The sequence below is a fragment of the Mauremys mutica genome, chromosome 3, assembly GCF_020497125.1.
Source record: "Mauremys mutica isolate MM-2020 ecotype Southern chromosome 3, ASM2049712v1, whole genome shotgun sequence".
NCBI classification, from domain to species: Eukaryota; Metazoa; Chordata; order Testudines; family Geoemydidae; genus Mauremys; species Mauremys mutica.
This window is the reverse complement of record NC_059074.1, coordinates 166,871,295-166,896,899: the sequence shown is the minus strand read 5'-3', so window position 1 is coordinate 166,896,899 and position 25,605 is coordinate 166,871,295. Positions and strand designations below refer to the sequence as shown.

The 25,605-nt window shown below is 40.8% G+C and overlaps 2 long non-coding RNA genes across 5 annotated transcripts in view; one reads left to right on the top strand and one right to left on the bottom strand.

The window, feature by feature from the left end:
• The window catches only part of LOC123366559, a 49,983-nt gene extending 24,839 nt beyond the window's left edge, over positions 1-25,144 (top strand). The window contains exons 3-4 of one of the 3 annotated variants that reach the window (XR_006578138.1): positions 23,651-23,728; positions 25,112-25,144. This is a non-coding gene — a long non-coding RNA (uncharacterized LOC123366559). Of the gene's footprint in view, positions 1-23,650; positions 23,729-24,662; positions 24,945-25,111 lie in introns of those variants that run through there. The other 2 variants (XR_006578137.1, XR_006578136.1) reach the window with 2 other exon arrangements.
• The window catches only part of LOC123366560, a 66,403-nt gene that overhangs the window by 35,716 nt on the left and 5,082 nt on the right, over positions 1-25,605 (bottom strand). For both annotated transcript variants that reach the window (XR_006578140.1, XR_006578139.1), the window contains exon 2: positions 7,423-7,490. This is a non-coding gene — a long non-coding RNA (uncharacterized LOC123366560). The remainder of the gene's footprint in view (positions 1-7,422; positions 7,491-25,605) is intronic.

Sequence of the window (25,605 nt, the reverse complement as noted above, 5' to 3'; positions counted from 1 at the left end):
TATTTGCTTCAGGTTGGGGGTCTGTCTGTAAGCGAGGACTGGCCTGTCCCCTCACTCACAGACCTTGGGAATCATCCTTCAAGACAGGTTGTAGATCCTGGATGATGTGCTGGAGAGGTTTTAGTTGGGGGTTGTAAGTGACGGCTAGTGGCGTTCTGTTACTTTCTTTCTTGGGCCTGTCCTGTAGTAGGTGACTTCTGGGTACCTTTCTGGCTCTGTCAATCTGTTTCTTCACTTCACCAGGTGGGTATTGTAGTTTTAAGAACGCTTGATAGAGATCCTGTAGGTGTTTGTCTCTGTCTGAGGGATTGGAGCAAATGCGGTTGTATCTTAGAGCTTGTCTATAGACAATGGATCATGTGATGTGGTCTGTATGAAAGCTGGAGGCATGTAGGTAAGTATAGTGGTCAGTGGGTTTCCGGTATAGCGTGGTGTTTATGTGACCATCGCTTACTTGCACTGTAGTGTCCAGGAAGTGGATCTCTTGTGTGGACTGGTTCAGGCTGAGGCTGATGGTGGTGTGGAAATTGTTGAAATCCTGGTGGAATTCCTCAAGGGTCTCCATCCCATAAGTCTAGATGATGATGTCATCAATGTAGCAAAAGTAGAATAGAGATATCAGGGGATGAGAGCTGAGGAACCATTGTTCTAAGTCAGCCATAAAAATGTTGGCACACTGTGGGGCCAGATGGGTACCCATAGCAGTCTCTGAGGATCCCATGCCCAGAATAGCTCATGAATCTGCATCCAAAGCACTCCCAACCTGGGTATGGATTCCTTTTGGAACCCATCAATGCCACTCCAGAATGGCACTCTGGGGCCAACAAGGGTTCAGTTTTGAGTTGGCATATAATTCCCTGGCAAGTAATTTGGGATGTAGGCCAAAGGAGTGAGACCACAGAACTAGGAATTAGCCCTAGATCTCTTAAATGACAGTACTAATTGAGCACTCAATGAACCAGATCATTGCAAATCACTCTGCTGAAGCAGAATAATCACACATTCTTGAGTGCAGATGAGCTATTCTTGGTTTTGGAAGAGATGTAACATTCAATATATTAAATTGATTGCTGAAGTATTCATGAAACAAAATCTGCTATTCTTGGCAAGTCAAGAGCATCACCTACTGTGTTCCTCGGGTGGCAGAAACTCTCAGATTCACTTCACACTTCTCTCACCTTAAGAACATGCAAGACAACACTCTTGATTTTGCCAAGAAATATAGAAACCTGTTAATTGGCTTTTATGTAATTACATATTAATTCATGATTAGGAAGTGAGGGGGGAGGTGTGAACACTGAGGTGGCAAAATTTTCAGATGACAAAGTAATTTAGTTTAGTCAACACTAGAGAAGACTGAGAAACATCAGACAGGCCTAGCAAAGCTTAATGAATGAGCAGCATGGCAGTAGATGAAGTTCAGTGCTGAGGAAATGACACTGACAGCAAGGTAATGCACAGTGCATGAGTAGTTCAAGTTATTTCTTCTGGGAATTCCTGCTCGGTCCTAAATAAACTGTCATCATTCAGGGAAAAGATTTAGATGTCATTGTGGATCATTCACTGAAGATCTCAGCTCAGTGTCAGCCACGTTCAAGAAGCAAACAAAAATATATAAATCATAGGACAGAGTGAAAATATTAGAATGCCATTATATGTCAATATATACCCTCACCCTGAATATTGTGTTTAGTTCTTATAAAAATCTCAAAAAAAAACCCACCAGAAAACGGAAATTCAGGAGGTCAACAGTATACAACAAAAACGACTAGAGGCATAGAATGACTACCATATACAGAAATATTTGGAGGAGGAGAATAAGAGGATTTGATTAGGTATATACAATAAATGGCACAGAAAAGGTAAACCAGGAGTTCCTACACACTTTATCGTGATACAAGTTCAAGACAATATATTACAATTTATGACAGAAAATTGGGTTTTGTTAGAAAAATAAACCCACTTATTTGTGGAACTCACTGCCCGAACATATCATTGTCCCCAATAAGTCAGCAGAATTCTAAAACAGGATACTTATTTATATGGATGACAACATCCACAGTTATAGGACAAAAAAGTTATAAGGGATATGAACTCTGATGTTTCAGGGTATATTGTTAGAGGGCTGAACACTCCCACTTCCCCGGTTCTTGTCAGGCAGATAGCAAGCAGCAAGAGACCAGAAGGCCGAAGAGCAGACAATGTGATGTTTATTGGGATTAGTTTCCAAAAGAGCATATTCCAAAACCCTTCACATCAGTCAGGCTTATCTCTATATGCTGATAGAGTCTGTTTCCCAGTGTCCCCCTTCCCAGCTCTGATACCGCAAAGCGTTTACCCCGTGTCCCCCTTCCCAGCTTTGATGCCGCAGAGCGTTTACCCTGTGTCCCCATTCCCAGCTCTGATGATGCAGAGCCTTGCCTGTGCCCCTGTTACCCATTCCCTATTCCTGTCCCCCCTTAGCAAACATGATTCCAATTTCCCTTTCCCCCACCTGTTTGACCCCAGTTTATATAGTCATATTCTCAGCTATACCTTAACCAATCATTTTTACTGAAATTTAACTAACCAATCCTAACATATTGTAACATAATTCTCTAACCAATTATATCCCACTACCCTAATTAACTTACACCTAGCAAAATTAATTATACTGCAGACAGAAACAATTAGAGAACCAGAGATTAACAATAGAAAAGTGGAGGCCATAAAGATAAAATATACAGAAATGAGGGTTTCACACCCACAACCATTGATAAGTGATTTCTTGCCAGACAGGACTGTATTCCTAACAGCCTAATACCACCTTATTTCAATGTGACAAGTTTGGAATGTGAGGATGTGACCATTTGCTTCCCAGTTTATGGCTGCCCCTGCTGCTTAGCCAAAGGCCTGAGACCTAAGAACCAGGCCTCACTCTATCCTAGTGAGAGAAGGCCCATGCCCATGCAGTTTTGTGATTTTGATTCCTTGTTTTATACCTTGATAACTAACTAAGTGATACAAATACACCCAAGTTCTTAAAGTATAGGCCTTTACAGGCAGGCCTGCATATCTATATTCTAACATATATGTCAACACCTTACTGCTTGGGATTAAGAAGAAATTTCCCCTAAAGTCAGATTATTCCATGGTTGTCATTAGGGAGATTTTTGCACCCTCTGAAGCAGATGCTACTGGCTAGAGCCAGCATACCTACCTAGAGGGTCTGTTGATTTGAGTCATATAGCAAGTCCCATATTACTCCCCACTAATGTAGTGGGATGAAAGCCTGAGTGCTACTGAGGGTTTCAGCTTTTTCCCTTTAGTGTAGGCACAATATGCCTCAGGTGGCACATGACCAGGATTCATCACCTAATTTGTTCTGCTGGTTGGATCATTAGCGTCCCCAGCTTGGGCTGGGCACTGATGGGGAGTGCGACATGAATGCTGATCCATGCCCCCCAGAGTTTCAGCTAATAGCAGGTAATCTTGCCTGAATGATGGTTAATAAACTAACTATTCCTATTGTTAATGGTGACACTGCAGTCAGCATTTTTCAGAACTGGCTTCACACAAACCAGAAATGATTTAAAAAAATTGTTATAATTTAATTGGTATAATTAGAGTTGCAGCAGAATTCAGATTCTCTATTTTCTTTCATATTACTTAAGTGGCATTTCTGTCCCAGCACACTCTCACACACACTCTTACTTTGCACAATAATTCTAGGCACTGTATTATAACATACAAACGTCCATTTTCAAAGGCTTGTAAATTCTCCGTGCCTTAAACCTAACTCTGCTCTCAGATTCCCTGGTACTATTCTTGCCAGCTTATTGGCACTTGCATTATGGAAGATTTCCATTATTTCCACACACCAAATACAATAGAGGAGTTGAGGAAGGGTGGTGGTGTCCCCTCCAGTGGTGGGTGTTCCTATTTGAAGTTCAAAGCCCGTTACATGGCAGCTGACTGGGAGGCTTTCCAAAATCTACAGGAGGCTGGGAAAGAGTCCAAAAAAAGCAAGGAGTGTCCCAGCTGAAAGAGATCTGGCAAGTACATATACTTGAAATACACCCCTCCTACAGTCATCATTTCCCTAAACAGCCACATTGCTCTTATAAAAGAGTATTTACTAGATTTCCAGTGTGCTTGACTCAGTTGACCTAGCCAAAGACCCTCTAAAGAACAGCTGAACAATCCTTTCACCTTTTACATTACAGTACTTCTATCTTTGTCTTCCATCCCTGGTGTTGCCAATAACAACAGCTGATTTGTTCTAAGAGCTTGATCCTGCAGCCCTTGGTAATCCCTCTGAAGTGGGGTTATTTGCACGAGTAAGAACTACTCATGAGAATGAATTTTATAGGATCAGAACCTAAATTTCTTCCTGAAGTGCTTGCAACACTTTAGTCCCTGCCAAATGCAACTTCCCACTCTGTCCAGATGCTGCTCTTACATTCAAGCTCAGTTTCCTGCAGCTTTGGTTTGGCTTATTTTTTGCTCTTTTACCATATTTTTCTGGCTCTAGAGCTTGTGAAAGAATTTCTGTAGTCAGACTTTTTTTTGCAGGACTCCTAAATTGCAAAACTAGACATATGGCTCACAGTTGAAAGTGCTGATCTGTGAACTTGGGAGAGCAGAGGGATATAATCCATGTTTATCTTAAAATCTAACCATTCTTAGCATCACTACAGAGGGTGTTGCAGAGGTGAACTAAAATGCTTTAAAAAATAAAAATGTCAGAATCCTAAATTCATGCACAGACTTATAAATCACAGCTACATTTTTAAACTAGTTCCTCCTATACTTCATACCCAAGACCAGAGTTCAGACCCTTACTATTCTGCATTTCACATCTACAGTGGCTATAACAATACTTAAGGGCAATTTAGAGAAGACAGTCTGCTCCTGATTAGCTTTATATATTAGAGGCCCCGATAAGGGATTGGGGCTCCAATATGTCAGGCATTGTGTATACATAATGAGAAAATGGTCCCTGCTCTAGAGGGCTTACAATGTTAGTGATGCAACTATAGTAGGAAAAAAAGTCACAGAAACCTGGGGATCTGAATTTATGTCTTGTCAGGTAAAAAGCCTGAAAGTTTACCTTTAAATCATAATACTGATTTATCTAGAGCCTTTCCTCCAGAAGGAATGCTGTACCATATGCTGAAATGAGTCTGTGGCCACCTAGCATTCCACAGATGTCCTTTTGCATACTCAGCATACTATAGGAATGCAAAACTTTTACAGCACCAGGGGGACAAAGCTAAGATCTTCTTGCTCCAAAAGCCAAACCCCGACCACTTGAACTAAAGGCAAATCTCCATTAGCTGTTAGTAGTATCTGGGCTATAACAGAGTTGGGCAGCTCTAATTCTATCCACTAGGAGCTGTATATCTCCCTGTAGTCAGTACATTTCTTGCTCTAAAACCCTCCCAACTGCTTACTGGTTCCTTAACTAAAATCCCTTTAGTGGCTGTTGCTAGAACTCCTCCTTAACAGGTTACATATTTCTTAAGTGCCTCAGAGAAAAATATGTCTCCTCTTCATTAGGGATGTACAAATACCAGTCATACTTTCTTGAGCGAGCTTATCTAGTCAAGTGTTGAGGCACAACGGCTCCTGGTCATTCTGTCAACAGGTTTCCCCCCCTGACTGCAAAGAAAGTGGGAAGTCTTAAACAAAAATACGGGTAAGTTATAGCATTTCACATAAGTTATTTATGACAAAGATTTTTGAAGATATCTTGTCTTAGGATAGATTTTGAATGCCTTATAATATCAACTTTATTATGAATCATCTAAATGTTTCCTTTGAAGCCAGGGATATAGCATAATGCTTGGGATCTTGAACTGCCAGTGTTTAACATGTATTTGTTGATAGCATTTCCTTCAGGAACTTCAGGTTTCCTAGCCATTCTTTAGATTCCATTACTGGATTCCTCCACATCCAAAACTCCCAGGAAAGTTAGGATCTGGCTAATCTTTGACTTAATTATTCCCCTTGTTTTGTCAATCATTTACCTAATTTACCCTATCTTTTTCCCCCATCTCTTTAAAAACTGAGTCAGCACTTTCCTAAAAAAAAAATAATCAGCAGCCCAGCACATCAACAACCCTACAATAACAAACCAGCACATGCAGTTAAGCACATACTGCAGAGAAGAGTGTATTTTGCTAAAGAAACATTTTAGTGTGATAATAGTGGGGAAAAAAAATCTTTAAAAAAATCATTACAGAAGCACTATGTAAGCTGGATCTTGTTTCCCACCTGATGCCTTACAAGACTCCAGGTTCTTCAAGACTTTGTCTACACTTACAAGTTTTGCTGCTTTAACTGTGTTGGTATAGTTAAAGCAGCAAACTCTGCCCAGCCCCTCCCAGCATGGATGCAGCTGAGCTAGCATAGCTTATTCCAGTTTCACAAAGCAAAAAAGGATAGCAGTATAAAACACCATTATATTGATATAACTGCCTCTATAATAGGACTTTTTACTATGTTAAAATTGTATATATATCTAATATATCTATCTATATATCACACTCCTAACTGACATAGTTATGCCAGTAAAACTTTTTAACCAAAGACTAAGCCCAAGTCTTAACTGGGTCCTTATTCACAAAAGACACCACAATATCAGAATCACAACTCCTGGGTTATGGTCTGTTCACCCAAATTATCCTCTATAATTAAAGTCCTCCCAAAAGTTCTTCTCAGAATCACCCTTCCTTAGAGCTCTTGGATTTCCCAGAGCACTATACTGCCATTGTTACACCTTCTCCCCCAGGTTGGTCCCACTCAGGGCTCCTGTCCCAACCATACTAGTAATACTGCAATCACAGCTCAACCCTCTCAGATCAAACAAGTTGTCTGTTCAAACCCCAATTTTATTCCTGAGAGCTACTTTCTCTTCCTTCCAGTCAAGTGAGTTAACAAGCCAGCTGCAGAAGAGGGTCAACAGTTAACCCTTGCTCATCCAGCTTCAGAGCCACTACTAATAAGGTGAATGTTTGTTAGGCAACACTGCCAACTTGTTCATACCGATCTTTTCCCTCATCAGAGTATATAGAATTGCTCTAGTTCAAATGTGAATGTAACTTCTGTAAAAGCAGCAAAGAATCCTGTGGCACCTTATAGACTAACAGACGTTTTGCAGCATGAGCTTTCGTGGGTGAATGCCCACTTCGTCGGATGCAAGAGATTGCATCCGACGAAGTGGGCATTCACCCACGAAAGCTCATGCTGCAAAACGTCTGTTAGTCTATAAGGTGCCACAGGATTCTTTGCTGCTTTTTCAATTTGTAGTTTTCCCTCTCCCCAGAGGCCTAGCAAAATCTCTTCTCCTTGTTAAGGGCCACCGATACAAAAAGCTTCACTTCAGCCATCTTCACTGTACCTGTTTCCTCAAGTTTATTAAATAAAATAAAAACTCACCTTTGAGCTCAGATCAAGAACAGATCATATCAGCCCATCAGACAAGTTTCTCAGAAGATTAAGTGCCTCTGAAAACAAGGAACAATGGAAATTATTTTGCAACCTAAATGTATTGTAGTCTTTTCTACAAGCAAAAGCTGTCATGTAACATACTGGTGATACAGATTCTCTAGGTGATTCCGATGGTAGAGATGCAAAATATTTTCTAAGTGTACAGATCAAAAATATAAATGCTCAGGAACAGCACAAAATACAGAAAAAAACCCCAGACAGTTTAAGTACTGGGCTAAATTAGGGCAATTATATTTGGATGGTGGTAAATGTAGAATAAATATAGGTGCAAAATAGGTGAAACAGCTGTGAAATGGAGAAGCCACAGCAGCATCAACAGTATATTGATTTGAAAAGAGATTTGAAATCCCTGTAGAAGAGCCTGTGCCCCATCATGCTGCTTCAATAAAGAAAGCAAACACAATGCTGAGTTATTAGGTTGCAGCAGATTGAAGAAAGATCAAAAACTGAATCTGGCAAATCAAGCATAAGAAGGTATTTTTTCTGTAACTGCAGTGTTTTAGATCTCAGCTAGTATATGGCATGTGGGGTGAGGTGATCCAAAGTCAGGGCTGGCTCCAGGCACCAGCCCAGCAAGCAGGTGCTTGGGGCGGCCAACGGACCAGGGTGGCACGTCCAGCTCTTCAGCGGCGGGTTCCTCACTCCCTCTCGGAGCAAAGGACCTGCTGCCAAATTGCCGCCGAAGACTGAAGCAGCAGCACTAGAGCTGATTGCAATCGCGGCTTTTTTTTCTTTTTTTCTTTTTGCTGCTTGGGGTAGAAAAAGCCCTGGAGCCGGCCCTGTCCAAGTTAAGATTTTTCCAAGGGATAGTAAGCATTTTAGGGTAGGGACCTCCATCTTCCTTTATGTTTGTATAGCACAATGAGGCTCCAGTCCTGAATGGGACCAGTAGGTGCTACTGCAAAACAAATAATAATAAAGGGTGCAGTGGTGAGCAATGAAAAAGTTTATTAATTAATTATTAGGGAAAAATGGATAAGAACTGCAGTGATCCTATTTTCATCTACATCCTGAAACAGATAAGTGAACAACAGCAAAATAGGTAACAAAGAAGCCACATACAAGTACTCTGTATTATATATGCAGACACAAACATACACCATACTTCGTACATTCCAATTCTACACCTAGCATAAACTATTTAAGGCAATAGTTGTTTAGCACTCAAACAGATCAACAGATACTCTGATGGTTGTGGTATACATGCTTAGCTGAAAGACAGATAAGATTAGATACATAGTCATAGCTATTAAATCCTCTTTCCATTTTTCTTTCAACCCTTGTAAGCTACAAAGGACCTCAATCAGTAGAGAAGATTGTTCAACAAGATTAATGTGTGGCAAAAAAAAGTTTGTTTTCTTTCTTGGCTTAGACCCTTTGGCAGCAAAGGGAGAGACAAGAAGTGGAGTATAATGTATTTGAATTAGTCAGCAAGTCTCGTTATAAACTGAATATTGGGGGAAATCCCCTTTGGACATCACAGACATGTGCATCATCCTAATCATTAATATGGCTGGCACACTTGAAAACACTAGTAGTCCAAGGGTTAAAATCCTGAAGACTGTGGTTAGCTGCCCATCCATTTGGGCCTTTAGTTTTAAGAAGGGAACATTCCCAGCTATGAACATGATGATTAAGCCTGAGAGCAGCAATTGCAAACCAAGATAAGTAGTAACCAGCTGACACATTTCCAGTTCAAAAATATCCTGAAATATAAATTAACAACGTACAGAACAAAAGTCTTTCTTCTTCAGCAATTAAGCTTTTCTCTTTTTATTCTACATACAGAGAACTAAGTCTGCTGTGAACAATTCAATAACCTCAGGAATATGTTTCTCAAAGGTCAGTCAAGGAGGAAACTGTGCTTTGAGAGACTGATAAGCATAATATATCTTCCAAAACAGTTCTATCCAATCAGGTGATCTGTAATTCACCTCTGTGTGTTGTTAGCACAGCTTTGTACCACTATTTTTGTGCACTAGCTACATTAAGAGCAGCATGTTATTGTGGGTTTTTTTTTAATGACTCAGAACCAAAGGGATCAGTTTCAAAACAAAATTAGTTTGCTGCAAGAAGGTTCAGCATTAAAGGCTAAGTAAATTTGGGGTCTGACATAATCCACACCCTTTAAAGAACTCTGTTTGTGTTTGTGAAGGGCTACACCCTCACACAGGGCTGGAGGAGGCTAATGAGCTCTTCTGGGCCTGTAGTGTGCTAACAAGGCACACCTGCAAGGCATGTTCAGCTTGGAGGAAGAGGTGCTTAAAAGGGGAAATTTTCCAGAGGAAAGGGTGGTGAACTGGAAGAAGGTTACTTCTCCCAAAGACTGAAACAAAGGCAGTCCAGTTGAGGAGGAGACAGCTGTGGGACATGCCACTCCCAGAGCCATCCTGGCTGCCAGCAAAACAATACACCCCAGGAAGAGGGGTAGGAGATAGTCTCTGCAAAAGGGCAATAGACTTTAAGAAACTAAGCCAATAAAGCCAAACAGCCAGGGGGTGTCAGAGACTAGACTTTGTTCCAGCCAGCCCCAAGTGTTGCCAACTGAGGTAGAAGAGAGAGTAAATGATGGATAGTGTTAGGGATGGGGGGTTAGGCAGCCCCCCCCCCCCCTTCAAGAGAGAGAATGATTCTTCTTCATGGCAACCTAGCTGTAGTGGCTGAAATGGAAAGGCTTCTCTGCAACAATTTTGTTTAGGAAAAAACTGCTTTTAGTAGTAGAAAAACAGATTAATTTCTTAGATCTACTCTTTTGTATATGGGCATGAGTGGACATAAAACAGAACTGACTCCTAGAAAGGGAAAAGAGGACACTTGTTGATATGGAGCCTTCCATACCAGTCACCACTAACACCTGAAGGTATTGTCTCAAAATCAGTATTGCAATCTTTTGACCAAAAGCAAGCATCTGAAAGGATCCAGAAATTGGTGACTACATAGTGAGAAATGTAGCCCAAAACATCTGTGGCCTATAGAAAACAGGATGATATGCTGTCTCCCAGTCAGCAGGACAGATGCTATCACAATAAAGGTATCAGTTATTCTAAAGGATGCTGGACAGCTCCCATCAATTATAATCCAAGTTGCAGCAAGTGATGCTAATGAAGAAAGATTTTTATAATCAAAACATCACGTCAGGGAGCTGGAAAGAAAACTGAAAATGTGGTTAACACTGGATCCCTTGATAGATCCTTCAGGGGACAAACATTAGCAAAGAAAGGAGGAGACTGATACTGGAGACCAATTTATGGGTGCACCAGTGATGCAGTAGAGGGAGGGGTTGAGATTCACAGAGTGCCAGAATACCAGCTGAGATGCAAGGCTATTTGGGGTTAAACAGTCTTCACTTACAGCAGAACTGGTTCCAACCTGGTTGGTTCAAAATTGCCAGGGCTTCTTAGGTGGCCTTTAAATTATGTAGGAAATGAGAAGAGGGACTTTCTTTAGCCCCAAATAATCTGAACTATGCCTTGAAAAAAACACACAGTAAGATATCAGAGCCAAGTTTTTAGAAGTAAACTCTGTTTTTTTTCCTTGCCCCCACTCAGACAGAACTTGCTGGTACCGATCACCCAGCAGTACTATCAGGCTGCTTTCTTTGTAAGGATTTTAATGTGTAAAAGGAATTTAAAGAACAAAACTCCCTTATTTATTAAGGATGAAATTCACTGCTGTGCGGAGGACATGTGCACGACCTATGCATCACACTCACACAAACCTTAATTTGGGAGCTTAAGTGGGACTTAAGTGCTCCATAGGTCCTGTGCTGGCCCTCCGCACAAGGTGAATTTCATGTTAATTTTTTAACATAATATGTCACTCTGGTGGTATTTACTAGTGCAGATGCACCCACAGAGTTATTCAACATGAGAAAAAAATACATGATAAAGAAATTGTCAGGATGATCTAAACGATCTACTGTACTGATTTTAGGAGAATACAATCAAACATGTTAACGTAAATACTTTACTGTAGTGTGTGGAGCAACAGTTGTAGCATCCATGGTACTCCTGTCTTACCAAAAACACAGGTAACTTACTTTAATAGAACCTAGACCAAGGGAACATTACTCAGGATCTTAAATTAGAGAAGACAAAAAGATTGAGATTTTCTAAGTTATTTAAAGAGATGGATTCAACCTTGGGGAAATTCAACTTGTGGGTTTGACCAATCTCTAGTCATGTGATCTCATTTTTCAGCAAGTGACAGTGGACTTCAGCACCATCTATTAAGAAGCCCATTCAAAATGAGGAAATGTTTGAATAGCTAGGGTAATCAAAATGACAAACCTAAGCAAAGAGAGATTACTACTGAATTTATGAATGAGTAGGTCCGTTCTTATGTTTACATTTTACGGAACTGGTGACTATTCCAGCATAGCATCATGTTTAAATAGAAGAACCAGTACCAAAATAGAGAGCAGAACAAAATACAGATGAAAGTCCTCACAAAAAATATGGTCTAGTACATTTTTGGTAAATACAAGCAAGGGTGTGCTACTCTAATTTAAGATTATTATTAACAAGGTTTTTGCAAATATTTTGGACTATTTTATCTAGTAAGACAAAATAGACATATTAATATGCAGTAGGAACTGTAATGCATCTAGGGCCTTACGTTAGAGCAGCTGTGGGGAGCAGAGCCCCTAAAGCTTCACTCACCCACCTGGCTAAGGGTCGGTTCCAGTGCAACCTATGAAATGCCTCAGCCTCCTGAACTGATCCCAATTCCCATTACCAGCTGCAGTGGGAGCCTACCTATCTTCACGCTCTTAGCCCCAGAACGTCAGATTTGATATCTGGTTTTGAACTTTTAACTCTGTTCCAATCTGCTGCTGTCCAGTCTCCTGCTGGCACTTCCTCCCTTCTCTTCTCCCCTCTCGCTTTCACTCCCTACATTCTTCCCTGTTATCTAACTTATCCCCATTTAAAAACAACAACAGCAAACAAAGAAAAAAGTCTCTGGATCTAACAAGACATTTGCTAGACACTCTGACCTCTTGTATGTTGTATCCCTTTCCCCCATCCTTCATCTGTCTTGTCTGCTTAGATGAGAATTCAAGGGGCCTACTCACAAGCTTAGAGATAAGTAGCACATATGTAATGGCTTGGCTACACTTGCGAGTTAGAGTGCATTAAAGCAGCCCCAGGTCTCCTAGCTCACTACCCGTCCACACTGGGAAGGCACGTAGAGCGCTCTGACTCCAAGGCTAGAGCACTCCTGGTACTCCACCTCGGCAAGAAGATTAATGCTTAGTGCGCATTGGCTGAAACGCGCAGGCGTCAGTGTGAACGAGGTGTTGCATTACTGCGCTCTGATCAGCCTCCGGAAACATCTCATAATTCCCTTAAGTCAAGTGGCCACTCTTGTCATTGTTTTGTAACTGCTGCAGGAATGCAGATATGCCCTTTGAAAGCTCCGTTTCAGACAGCCGGCATGCTTATCTGCTCCGAGACAAAGCAACCATTACTGTGGAATGCTGTGTGTGAGAAAGAGAGGCAGGGAGGAGGGGGGTCCGTTGCTGTCTGAACTTACAAGACAGCATGCTGACATGCTCTCAGCCCCACAAAAACCCACTCTCTCTCCCCTCAAATACACACAACACACTCCCTGTCACACTCCACCGCACCCCCCATTTGAAAAGCACGTTGCAGCCACTTGCATGCTGGGATAGCTATGACAATGCACTGCTCTTTGTAGCCATTGCAAGAGCTGCTCATGTCGCCACACCAGTGCACTTGCAGCTGTCAGTGTGGACAGATTGCAGCACTTTCCCTACTGTGCTCTACGAAGGCTGGTTTAACTCAAAATGCTCTACATCTGCAAGTGTAGCCATGCCCTAAGTCTCTGGAGGATTGGGGTGTAATCTGGAGCCGTTACTGTATTTCTATACAGTTGTAGAGCTCCCAGCATAATGGGGATCTAATCAAGGCATTAAGGTGCTACTGGAATATAAATAAAAAAATATTACAGTGCACAGAAAATGTATATAACCTACAGAAGTGCAATTTCTCAGGCTTCTGTAGGAGAAATGTTTTTTTTTCTTCAGGTGTCTTCTGCACACTTGTCTCGTCTCAAAACCACATAGTATGGCTGGAGACTGCATGAAGAACAAGTCTCTACTGGGCTGTCAGCAGAGTTCTCCTCAGAGCCTAAATTCTCCAATGTGAGCTAATGAAATGAAGGAACATTTCAGTTGGAAGGAACTCCCTTTGTAGACCATCAATGCTATCAGCTGAGGAAAGGGAGGGAGATTAGTATTAAGCATCTTCTGGCACTTTCCCCATCACAGTCGAGAACCCTGCTTCCATTCCACTCCCAGACCTGCCCAGCCCTGACAATCAAACCTGGTTCTCTCATGTAGCCTTACAGTGATTACACACTAGGTTATTGAGCCAGCCCCAAACATCTTATTTGCTTACAATCTGCCAACAACACTGAGATTTTGAAGTACACTCTGGTTTTCAGCTGTTAGATAAATATCACAAGGGTTAGGCTGAGTCCATTCTATCAGGAAAGAAACCATAAAACAGCAAATATCAGAGCCTACACAACACAAAAAGAGGGCCAGAGTGAAAAGTAGGGGTAAAGAGTGCAAGTGTAGCAAGGAGCTGTGGCCTCCCTCAGAGAGTGACAAGGAGGGACCACAACATGCCCCCTGGTGGGCTGAACCAGGAGAGCCACATCAATCCTGATGGAAATGGAAGGGCGGGACAGGAAGCGGAAGTACAAAAGGTGGGCCTGCAGTTCAATTGTGGTGGAGCTGTCACAGGAGATGGAAACATCTTGCCTTTTGTTGGAGCCTGCAGAGGAGTTGCCTTCTGAGGACTGGCCAGAGCTCTCAGGACTGCTGGCCAACCAAGGCATCGAGGAGCTGCTGAGGCAGCTGCCTGGGGACTGGCTGGATTTCCCTGGGCTGCCAGCTGACCAAGATGCTGAGAAGCTGCTGCCTGGCCAGTGTTCCCTGAGATAACAGACACAAGTACACTTGAGGAGGAGAGTAGGAAGCAGCCCTGGGAAATCAGGCAACAGTTTCATTGGGAGCTGACCTGATACAAGGTCAGCATGTTGCAGGTGGATCCCTGCTGACCAATGGTGGGCCACTCTGCCACTGTTACGTCCCTGGACTGGGATGTGATAGAGTTGGGTGGGCCTGCATCCCTCTTGCCCCCTTACCCTGGGGGGTGGCAGTACTCCCCTCTCTTGAGGCCTGTGCTCTTCAGGAAACTGTTACCTGAGCCCCTAGACTTTATTGGTGCCCTGCCCTGACTGGGGCTCATAGACTGCCCGGCTGCTCTGCCCTGCTTCCAGGCCAGAGCCTTCCCATTGCTTGGCTGCCCCACTCTGGCTCAGGGACTACTTAATCACTCTATCCTGCTTGTAGGTCAGAGCCTACTAATTGTTGGCTGCTGTCTTGTTCTGCCTGGCTGGAGGGCCAGAACACTAGATGTAGCTAATTCACCCCCTGTGAGCTCACCTTTACAGGTACATGACAGTGAGGAAGAGTAGCCTCTGAAGAAGGGACAGCCATGCAGCCTACAGTAAGGCAACAACATAATCAAGAAAGGAATGAGAAGTGTAGCAGAGGATTAATGCCAATCCTTTAGTCAGATCTACGTGGAAATAAGGAGTGAAAGGAAATGTGACTTTTTCACTCCATGCATCTGAAGAAGTGGTTTTCTACCCACAAAAGCTTATGCCCAAATAAATCCGTTGGTCTTTAAGGTGCCACCAGACTCCTTGTTGTTTTTGTGGATAAAGACTAACACAGCTACCCTCTGATACTTCAACAAATACTGTTGCTCCTTTTTCTTCTAAGCAACTACTCAAAGTTCAGGCTCTGGGATGTTCAAGGTTGGAAGCAGAAATTGGAGTCTGATATTTTCTTTGCAATCTTGCTTATTTACAAGGCATATAAAAAGTCTTGCTTCTCCGAACACAGGGGGAACCAAGAAATAAATGAGCAATTTCTTAGCTTACAGCCCTAAACCTCTTCAGCCAACTACTTCTTCTTATATGGCATCTTCATTACTGGATGTCTGCAACCATGGTAGCACATTCTGTATGATCCTCTGCTAATTTCTTTGTGGATTAATAGTCCTTTTGATCCACTCAGTATACCACAACATCCATCCAAGATCTCTTTCTGCCTCATGTTTTTCTGCTATCAACTTTTTCCCTTCCACTGCCCATAAACATGCATCACCCATTAAACCTCTTAAAATGGGCCCTGCAAAATGGATCTCTCTCTTCATAAGATTTCTAACTAGCGTTTGCCAAGTTCCAATCATCGCCAAAAGTTTATTCAGAGCTGAGCTTTAGCAAACACCAGACCCAAAATCTTTCTCTAGCTTTTTCCAGAGTCTCACTGTGCTCACAGGCTACTGTTTGTCTTTCTTGCTTTTTACCTCTGTCTGTTCTGAGTTTCTGTGTGTTCTCTCTCTCCTTTCTCTCTCCCCGATCCCCACAGAAAACATAAACAGTACTCAGCAAAATAACCCAAAAAACCTCCACTCACTCAGTCCTGGGCAAGTTCACAACCCTTTTATCTTGGGTAGGGGCTTGTGATTAATTTATCCTTAGTTATGTTAATTGAAGGGTGAGTTCACACCCATCAGTCTCAGCACGGTTTTAACTCGACCCTAATAAGGTTTCACCCACCTCATAACAGTAACATTGTCTGGTCACAAATTCAAAAATGCATGTTGTTTCTCTGTTATGAATGTAGATCCAAAGTGTCATGTATAGTACACCATGAAAGACAGCCAGTTTCTATCTGTGTTTAAGTATTCTGGACCTGGAACAAATTGTCCTAATAATCTAAAACCAATTCAGTGGAAAGACTCTGGCTGTTCATAGCAGGTGGGATTTGTTTTTAGAGAGACCAGTGTGTACTCTTCTCAAAGCAGATTTGATCCATCTCTTGCTAGTTTACAGGGATCAGCATGCAAATAATCAATTTATTTGATATCTCAAAAGCTCTTATCTTTTGTGCCTCCAGATGTAAGGGCAGATGAGAGAAAATTACTTACCTTTGGAAGATACCTTGAAGGATTTTTACTCCTGGGTCTTAGCTCTTTAGCTACCAAGACTCCAGGAAGAGCCTGGCTCTTAAGTGTGTGGGTGGGTTTTTTTTTTTTTTTTTTAACTTTTGAGGGCAGTGGTAGTAGAACAGAGCAAAAGCCATATCTCCAACAGGCCACAGAAAAATCTTACGGGAAAAAGAATAGGCTAGGTTCTAACATCAATATCTTACTGCTTATCATAAAACATCTCCTAATGTTCCAGATCTCAGATTTTAAAGATCAACATCTGAGATCAAATTCTAGTTTACTGAATATATCACTTAATTAAAGCTAGAAGAGTAAAAAGCTGATTCCAATTTTGGATAGGTGGCTGTGGTACCACGAATTAGACTTGTAAAATTTCCCACTAGGCACATGTGCTAAAACTGTACTGGAGTTCTCAAAGATTAAAATTTAACCATATATTCCTTGGTTATTTGGAGTATCCAGTACATCATCCTAAAATAGCTAGATTTATTCAAAATTACTAGCAGGTCATGTTTAAAAGCACAAATCCTTGACTTTGGTCCTGTTTTCAAAACAGCATTGTGCCTCTATCTTGCATGTGAAGTAAAACCCTGTCTAGTAATGACTGTTCTTATCTCAGCCAGAAGGAATTGTGATTATATTTTTACAACTCTTGGCTTGTGAGAAATAAGAGCTCTACTAGCTCATAAAAACATTCTTTTCCTAATTCAATGTTAGATGCTGGATAAGTTTTTTACAATGATAAACTTACTTGTAATAAGATTTATATTACAAATCAAACACACTTTTGCCCAGTGCATAAGAATTATAGGAATTTATAAGGAGCAAAAGAGTCTTGTTTGCAAATTTGGAAAAAATATATCAGCTCTGATAAATTAAACTGTGTATTTGAACAATCAGTGGGTTGTATAATGTTCCATAAAAACAGATATGACATTTTCTTACTATGTGGATTGTTTTCAGTTCTTATGTAGATTTTTCTCATGTCTACGGACAAGAGTTGACATCAGTGCTGCCGAGAGCGGGTTCGGGCCCCCCAGCAAGGGCATACTGGCACAGGGCCCCCTTCTGGACCGCCGGGCCCCAGTAATTAGTAGCAGCTCCCCCCCTCCCCGTTGTCCCTAGTTGACATGACAGCAATTTAGCCACAATATGTCCCTTTAAGGTAGTGTAAGTAATCTGAAGTAGGATTAATTTCCAAGTAGAATTATTTGGTTTTCATTTAGGCTGAACAAAACAAGTAATCATCAAGTGATCCATTATTTGCCGCCCATTCCCAGCTTCTGGCAAACAATTCCCTAGCCTCTGTTTGCTGGAAGCTGGGAATGAACAAGGAATGGATCACTTGATGTTACCTGTTCTGTTCATTCCCTCTGGGGCACCTGGCATAGGCCACTGTTGGAAGACAGGATACTGGGCTAGATGGACCTTTGGTCTCAAGTAATGGTCTCTAGTTGCAGAGGGGGAGGTTTAGGTTGGATATTAGGAAAAATGTTTTCACTAGGAGGGTGGTGAAGCACTGAAATGGGTTACCTAGGGAGGCGGTGGAATCTCCTTCCTTAGAGGTTTTTAAGGTCAGGCTTGACAAAGCCCTGGCTGGGATGATTTAGTTGAGGATTAGGTCCTGCTTTGAGTAGGGGGTTGGACTAGACCTCCTAAGGTCCCTTCCAACCCTATGATTCTATGACTCAGTATGGCCATTCTTATGTTCATATTTAATGAATTATAGTTACATTATAAGCTTTCAAGGTTTTTCAGTATATAAAACCTGACCCCTATACTATATTTCAATCAAACAATGACACTTTATACATTGAAGTACCTTTATTTGAGGATCACAACCTATTTCACAAACAGTAAGCCTTATAATACCCTTGTAAATTAGGCACATATTATTATCCCCATGTAGAAAATGGAGGCAGAGAGAGGTTAAATGATTTGACCAAGCTCCTGCAAGTCAGTTGGAGAGCACTTTTTTTTTTATCCACCCAATAAATAAAGGCAAGGAAATCCTCTGATTAGTCGTTATTAGCATAATTAACTTCCTTTACAGCTTCAGTACACATTACCAAACAAACATCATAATACTCAAATGGAATCATATACTCCTCATCACCACCTCCCTTTTATTTTCAGATACAATCATCCACAGTACCCACTAATTCCTCAAAATCAGCCAAATGTACCTTAACTTCAACCTCAGAAAGATTCTCATTGACACACATACTTTTACTTTAAAATCACTACTGTATTGTTACCTTCTAGAGGAAATTAGAGGGCACTTATTTTTTCCTGTACTTTAACTTCCAATCTGCAGTAGAGCCTTTTGTAGTAATCTCAACAGAGAGCAAGATTGCAAAAAAGTGATGTCATGAACCCACTCATGCTTTAATATGCAACAGTTTAAATAGATCACCCACTGTGATGTTACATTGTTTTATGGTGATATTCTACTAACTATTTTAAAATAATTTCTGGCATTTACACAAACTATCAGGCCCAATCCTGAAGTCCTTACTTAAGCAAAATTCCCATTGCTTTCTTATTGACAGTTTGCCTGAGTAGAAACTGAGTTGTTAGTTCAATACTGGGCCCTACAGTGACCTCAAAGCAAATAAGATGATGGCATGAGGCCTGGTTCTGTCCTGTCTTGTTTCTGATGTAGTCATTTACACCTGTGTAAATTGAGGCTCAAACTCTACCATTCTCTCCTGATAGCATTTTGCACCCACTTTACATAGATATAAATGACTAAACGTCCCGCATCCGACGAAGTGGGTATTCACCCACAAAAGTTCATGCTCCAATACGTCTGTTAGTCTATAAGGTGCCACAGGACTCTTTGCTGCTTAAACAAAGAAGGCGTCAGTGGAGAATCAGGCCTATGGATTAAAGTACTGTATATCCTAACTCATAGAATTATCCAGTCACTTGACCCTATTATAGTAATGTGGAATTCAGCTTGCATTGAGAGCCAGATTCTGTTCTTCCCTCCCCTTAGCACAAGGAGCAAGGCAGCCAACCTCTTTAGTGCATAAGAGTGCAGTATGAGAAAAAGAGGGTGACACACCAGCCCAAGCATATCATCCTCAAGAGTGCATGAGCTGTTGGCTAATGTGCAGATAGAGTTTCTGGCTGGTTAGCATGTATGATGCAGCAAACAGCATCCAGGTCAGCCAGGAATCCCCGCTGCTCCTTTTCAGCGCTGCAGCGCATAAACTCCTGAACAATCTCAGCTCTGAACAATTTTCTGGGTAATCTTGGCTAAGTCACTTAATCGCTTTCTTCCTCAGTTTCCCCACCTGTAAAATGGAGATAAAAATACGTACTTGCTGGGAGACTTACTTAGGCCATGTCTACACTACCACTTATGTCAGCAAAACTTATGTTGCTCAGGGGTGTGAAAAAACACATTACTCTGTGCTGCATACATTTTGCTGACATAAGTGATAGTGTGCACAGCTGCTCGTTGGGGGTGGTTTAATTATGTTGACGGGAGACCTCTCTCCTGTCAGCATAGAGTGACTACACAAGACATCTCACAGCAGCGTAGCTGCATCAGTACAGCTGTGTGGCACTGTAAGGTTTCTAGTGTAGACATAGCCCTTTGCAGACACTTAGGCTAAGTATTCTTATTACATTACACAATATGAAATGCTAATCAGTAATTCAGTATATATGGCCCAGTAAAATACTAGAGCAAAACAATACCCACATTTTATGATCTACAGAGTCAACAGCAAAATTTAAGCAAATAGCGCTTCAATTTCAAAAGTCACAGACTGTTAGCAGTGAGAAGAGATCAGTGGTCAATGAAAACTATAAGTTTATTATAATAAAGATGATTTGAGAAGGAAGAGGAAAGAACTTTTTTGAGGCCCTTACTATGAAAGGAGATATTGAAGATCCACAGCCATTGTAAGTCAGTGGAGCTATGTAAATTTAAACCTGCTAAGGAAATGGCCCCAAATATTTACTAGAAATTAAATTGGGACTGAAAGAAGATTTGACAAATATAGCAATAGGATGAGCAACTAGCTTCAGTTTGAATCATCTATTAGTATGATACTATTTTAAGAATTGTACTATTTTATCCTACTAATCAGCTGAACAGAACTTTATTTGAGGAAGGCTACAACTACACCAGGACCACTGGGAACCATGTCATATAAACCATTTAAAAATCAGTTCAAGCTCATTTGTATATTACAAGTTTTGTCCAGCTTGTGGGCATGGGATCAAATAGTGTTTAAACCAAGTTCAGAAACAGTGTTTTAGTCCCCTATCTAGAAAGAATACAAAACTCAGTTGTAAACCTGGTTTAGCCTTGTGTACAATGGCTGGTCAAGTTATGTTTAAACCAAATTAACCTGAACTGGTTTTTAAAACTTAAGTTTGAAACATGACCTTTTTCTACTGCTGGGAATGGAATAGTCAGCAATGTAAATAAAATTGCAGAAATAAGTCTCATGGTATTTGAAATCCCCACGACTCAGTCAAATAAAGAAATATTAAAAGAAAAATTTGACATGCACATGACAATATGACTTGGTAATATTTAGCAGTTACATATGAAGAATATTAGCAGAATGTACAACTATCATGCATTTCATGTTGCAGTGAATTTTTTTTTTAAATGCACGAGAGCCTGTAGGTCCTCTGAAATACCTCTGCAGTGAAAAGCCTTGCCAACAGAGAGTAGCAATTCATAAGATAGGACATATCAATATCCCAATGTAACTTCTAACCAGAGAGCGCAAGTACGGTGTATAAAGTTTCTTCATGGTACATTGGAAGTGCAGAGAATATAAACAAAAGATTCCATAAGATATACTCCCATCTTCGTACCCTATAGAGCAGTCTACAGAACAGTCAAGCCTGTTTGTGTGTGTGTGTCTGTATGTGTGTATATAAAATAGGAGACAGCCTTTTAAATAGACTCAGTCTTCTTATTTATGAATCCTGTCAGTTTGCCCTACAGAAAATTTGCAAAGATTTCACAATATGAGATCTGAGAAATGACCACGTAGAACTGTCAACGTTGGCAGGATGAATAAATACTACACAAATAAATGCAGGGCAAGGTGGTAATACCTATCAAAATACTGTTCTCAATAAACAGACTCAGTAGTGGAACACAGATTCAGAAGGGAGACTAATCTATATTTGTATGAGGAAAGACAATAAGATCCCTATGCAACAAAGTCTATTCTTGGGGGCTACACTGTTGAAATCACTGATAGATCTGACTATCTCAAGAATTGATGGAGGTCCTGCTATGTTAGGGTATATTTTTAAAGACTGTATGACCTCTTTCTGCATTATTTTTCACCTACCATATACCAAATGCTAGCTCAGATGCACTGATACTTCTATTGTGATATGGATTGGAACCTGTATGCAAAAATGTATTTAATTTACATCATTAAGGGTGTATCCAATTACAAAACAATCACATTCTTTCCTTGATACCAGAATGAAAAATACCAAACATACTTGCCAACACTTTATAGGCCAGGTTGTGCCCTGCTACTTCACAGATGCACAAGGGAGGGCATAAAGAGACTCTCCTCTTGCATTATTGTGCAACAGTGAGATGCAGTTGGAGGCCCTGTGCTCCAAGAGGTCCTCCAGATGTTTCCTGGAACATAGCATCCCAAAAGCAATGAGAAGGAGATGGGGGTCATTCTTGGCCAGCAGAGTAGGCTGTTCACATGATGTGACTATGCTACCATCCATGTGGGGCTGTGCCTTAAAGACACAACTGAACCCTGAATCAAGGAACATTAGAAATGCTATATCTGAGAATACCACTGGCCCTTCTGGACAGATAGTCTGCCTCCTGGTTAATACCTGGTGCTTCGGAGGAAGATGATTTTCCACCTTGCCAAGAGTGCAATGGTGTATCATGGAGATGTAATTGGGACTAGTCTTTTGAGTATTTTAGGACAACCAAGTAGACCCAGCCACTGTAAAATCCATATCACACTTTATAAGCCACCCAGTCCATGATGGGACAGTATACTCGGTGACCATTTAATTAACTGTAAGTATGTATTCACCCATAATAGATGTATTGAATAAATCTGCCAGGTTTTTTGTCTTATATTGAGTCTTATGGTATTATTTCAAGAGTCCTATGCATCTGGGATACCTAGCACCAAGCTTTGCAAGTAATCAGCACATGCTCTGTAGTATAAAAGTTGTTTTCTTTATGCTATGCTATTTCATTCTATGCCATATAATTGAGGAGCTGCCTAAAACTCAACTGAATCATAGTAGGATAATGAAGGTCAACATACAGTGTAAAATTAAAATAAAAGAACAAAGATTGAGCTATGCTGGTAAAATCAGACACTATGATGGGGCAATGTAAGCACTTACATGCTTCTGACTTGATAGCTAATGAAAATGGTATTGGTCTATGAGGCCTGCTATATCTAAATTTCTGATTCAATTCCAACCCAAGTCAGCAGTGAACAACAGTTGTTACCAGCTGATTAATGTTTGGTGGCCTACATGAAATACATTCGTTGCCTCAATCCAGCTTCAACCCTACTGGACATTTGGCTGTAATTGGCAACCTGCTGGCAGAAAGGCCATGGACTGAATGGGCACAGAGACTAAGTCACTCTAGAACGGATCTTTTCAGAAGAGCATTGAAGCATATAGGACTCAGCAATGTGGAAAATGGTGCTACTGTTGCCTACCTGTTGTGTGGATAAATAGATGACTATATTCTCCAGGGCTGGCAAGCCAACACTTTTCATGAGAACTAAAAATCATTACAGTTTTTAAACAGAGAATTGTTTTTAAGCTCAGAAACTGTAGGTTGGGGTACTCAGTACATATTTACATTTATTATTATAAAGGGTAGCCTCTTTCACATTAGAGAAGTTGGTCCTCAGTGGCATAATTCTCCTCTCATTTAAATTAATTTTATACCAATGTAACTCTCTTGACTTCAGTGGAATTACTTCTGATTTACACCAACATGAGAGGAGAATCAGGTCTCCTACCTTTAAAGCAGAGAATAGCGGGAAGAAGAAGCTAAGATATCCCTAAGCAAACAGCTGAGAATATTTTTGCTTTACTCTTTTCAGGTCTGATTTGTGCTTTAACTGGTTATCAGCAGAGGAAGTTTGAGAAAGAATCAAGGGAGGACATACCGAGGAGTCCTGGTGAGCTGCACTATAACCCTTCTGCTTCCCCTCAAACAAATCTCAAGTATATTACAGAAAGAAAAAGTCCATGAAGTTTTCCCTGTGGCCTCTTATTGAAAGTTGGCAGCTCCACTAGGAAGAGGGAGACAGGAGCAGTATGTATAGGGTCATTGCAATCTGTTACGATCAACTAAATGCCAATGAAGGCTTCACTTAATTGAATTTTGAAAAATTCTCTCAGTGAGAACATGCAAACCCTTGATTAGGAATATAAAGTAGAATTAAAAAACATGTTAGTCCACAAATGAGATAAAACAACACTTCTTTAAATAACATTAATGGAGGCTGCAGGTGGCACTGATGGCTGCTGGCAGTTGAAGATATTGCAGTAACAATTCTGACTCTGGGCAAACTATCACCATAAGTGTGGAACAGCCCACTGATGAGCTAGTAAGCCTCAAAAGGAGTGAAAAGTATGGAGAAATTCTAACTAGGAGGAACATGTGCAAATCTCTCTGATTTAGCTGATTTAGGGGAAAAAATGGGGAAAATTTATTTTGTCTGATATAGTAAAAACATGCATTTCATTACTTTCATTAGTGGTGCAGAATATTTCTCCCAACAACTCTAACTGGCTACTTCCGCTACGGAGATACTGACGAATGGAAAAGAGAGCTTCTCCAGGCATAGTTCTGCCACTGTTCTTTGGTTTTGTCTTGGAGAACTAAGGAATGGTGGCAGAGCTGTGCGGGGGCGAAACTTGCTCATTCTCCAGTGTCTGCACTAAGTCTAATTCAAGTCAGTGTTGTCTGTTCCTCATGAATACAATGTGTGAATTTAGTAATTAAGAAAAAAGAAACATTGGTTAAATATAAGCCCCCTACCACTAAAAATGGATTATTAGACAATAAGTCCTATACAGTTCTAACAAAATCTTCTTCTGATTTATCAGCAGCACAGCAACAATGAAGAATCCATTGAAAGTATATTCTTAATTTGTTTAATTATATCCTGTCACTTGAATGCCAAAGAGAGGATATATATTGGCATAGAAGCTAGACTACTTATGTACCCTACATTCTGATCCTGCATTTGACTCTAAGATCTTTAGGCAGACCCCCCTAAAACAGTGGTCCCCAATGCAGTGCCCGCGGGCGCCATGGTGCCCACCGGGGCATTTATGTGCGCCCGCCTAGTGCCCAGCAGGTGAGAGAAGCTGCGGCCCTGTGCCTGCCGGGGACAGAGAACTCCGGGGCTGCAGGCTTCATTCTATGTTAAAGTAAGAATAATAAATCAAATATATTTGGACCAGCAGTTCAACAATGTTTAACTTTTTAAAAATAAATAAGATGAAAACTGTTTGATATTTATTTTGTAAAAACGCCTTAATTTTTCTTACAGGTAGATAAAAAAGAGCAAATTCACATGGTAAGGTGAAAGAGTAATTGCCGAATAATTCAATTAATACCTTTTACATGTAAAATTACCCTTTTTATATTATGTATTCTTATATTATGTATATTAAATATGATGTTTTTCATATTATTTAATGTACAAATACAAAATAAACCTTGAAAAATTGTTGGCGCCCACCACACACTTCTGAAAACATGAATGTGCTACTGGCCACAAAAAGGTTGGGGACCACGGCCCTAAAACCTTTCAAGTTGATTCTTATGGGTGGAGTATTATGCCTGCATGGAGTCTCACACACAGATTAGCTTGCACATTTAAGGCTTTACAGCATATAAATGTAGGCCCCAATTTTGCAAAAACTTACATGCATGCTTAAAGCTAAGATTGGGCCATAATTTATAACCTTTGGGCCATATATTGCTATTGATATCAATAGAAGTTGCTTACAGATCAAAAGTAGAGCTGCTGTAGAAAACGGG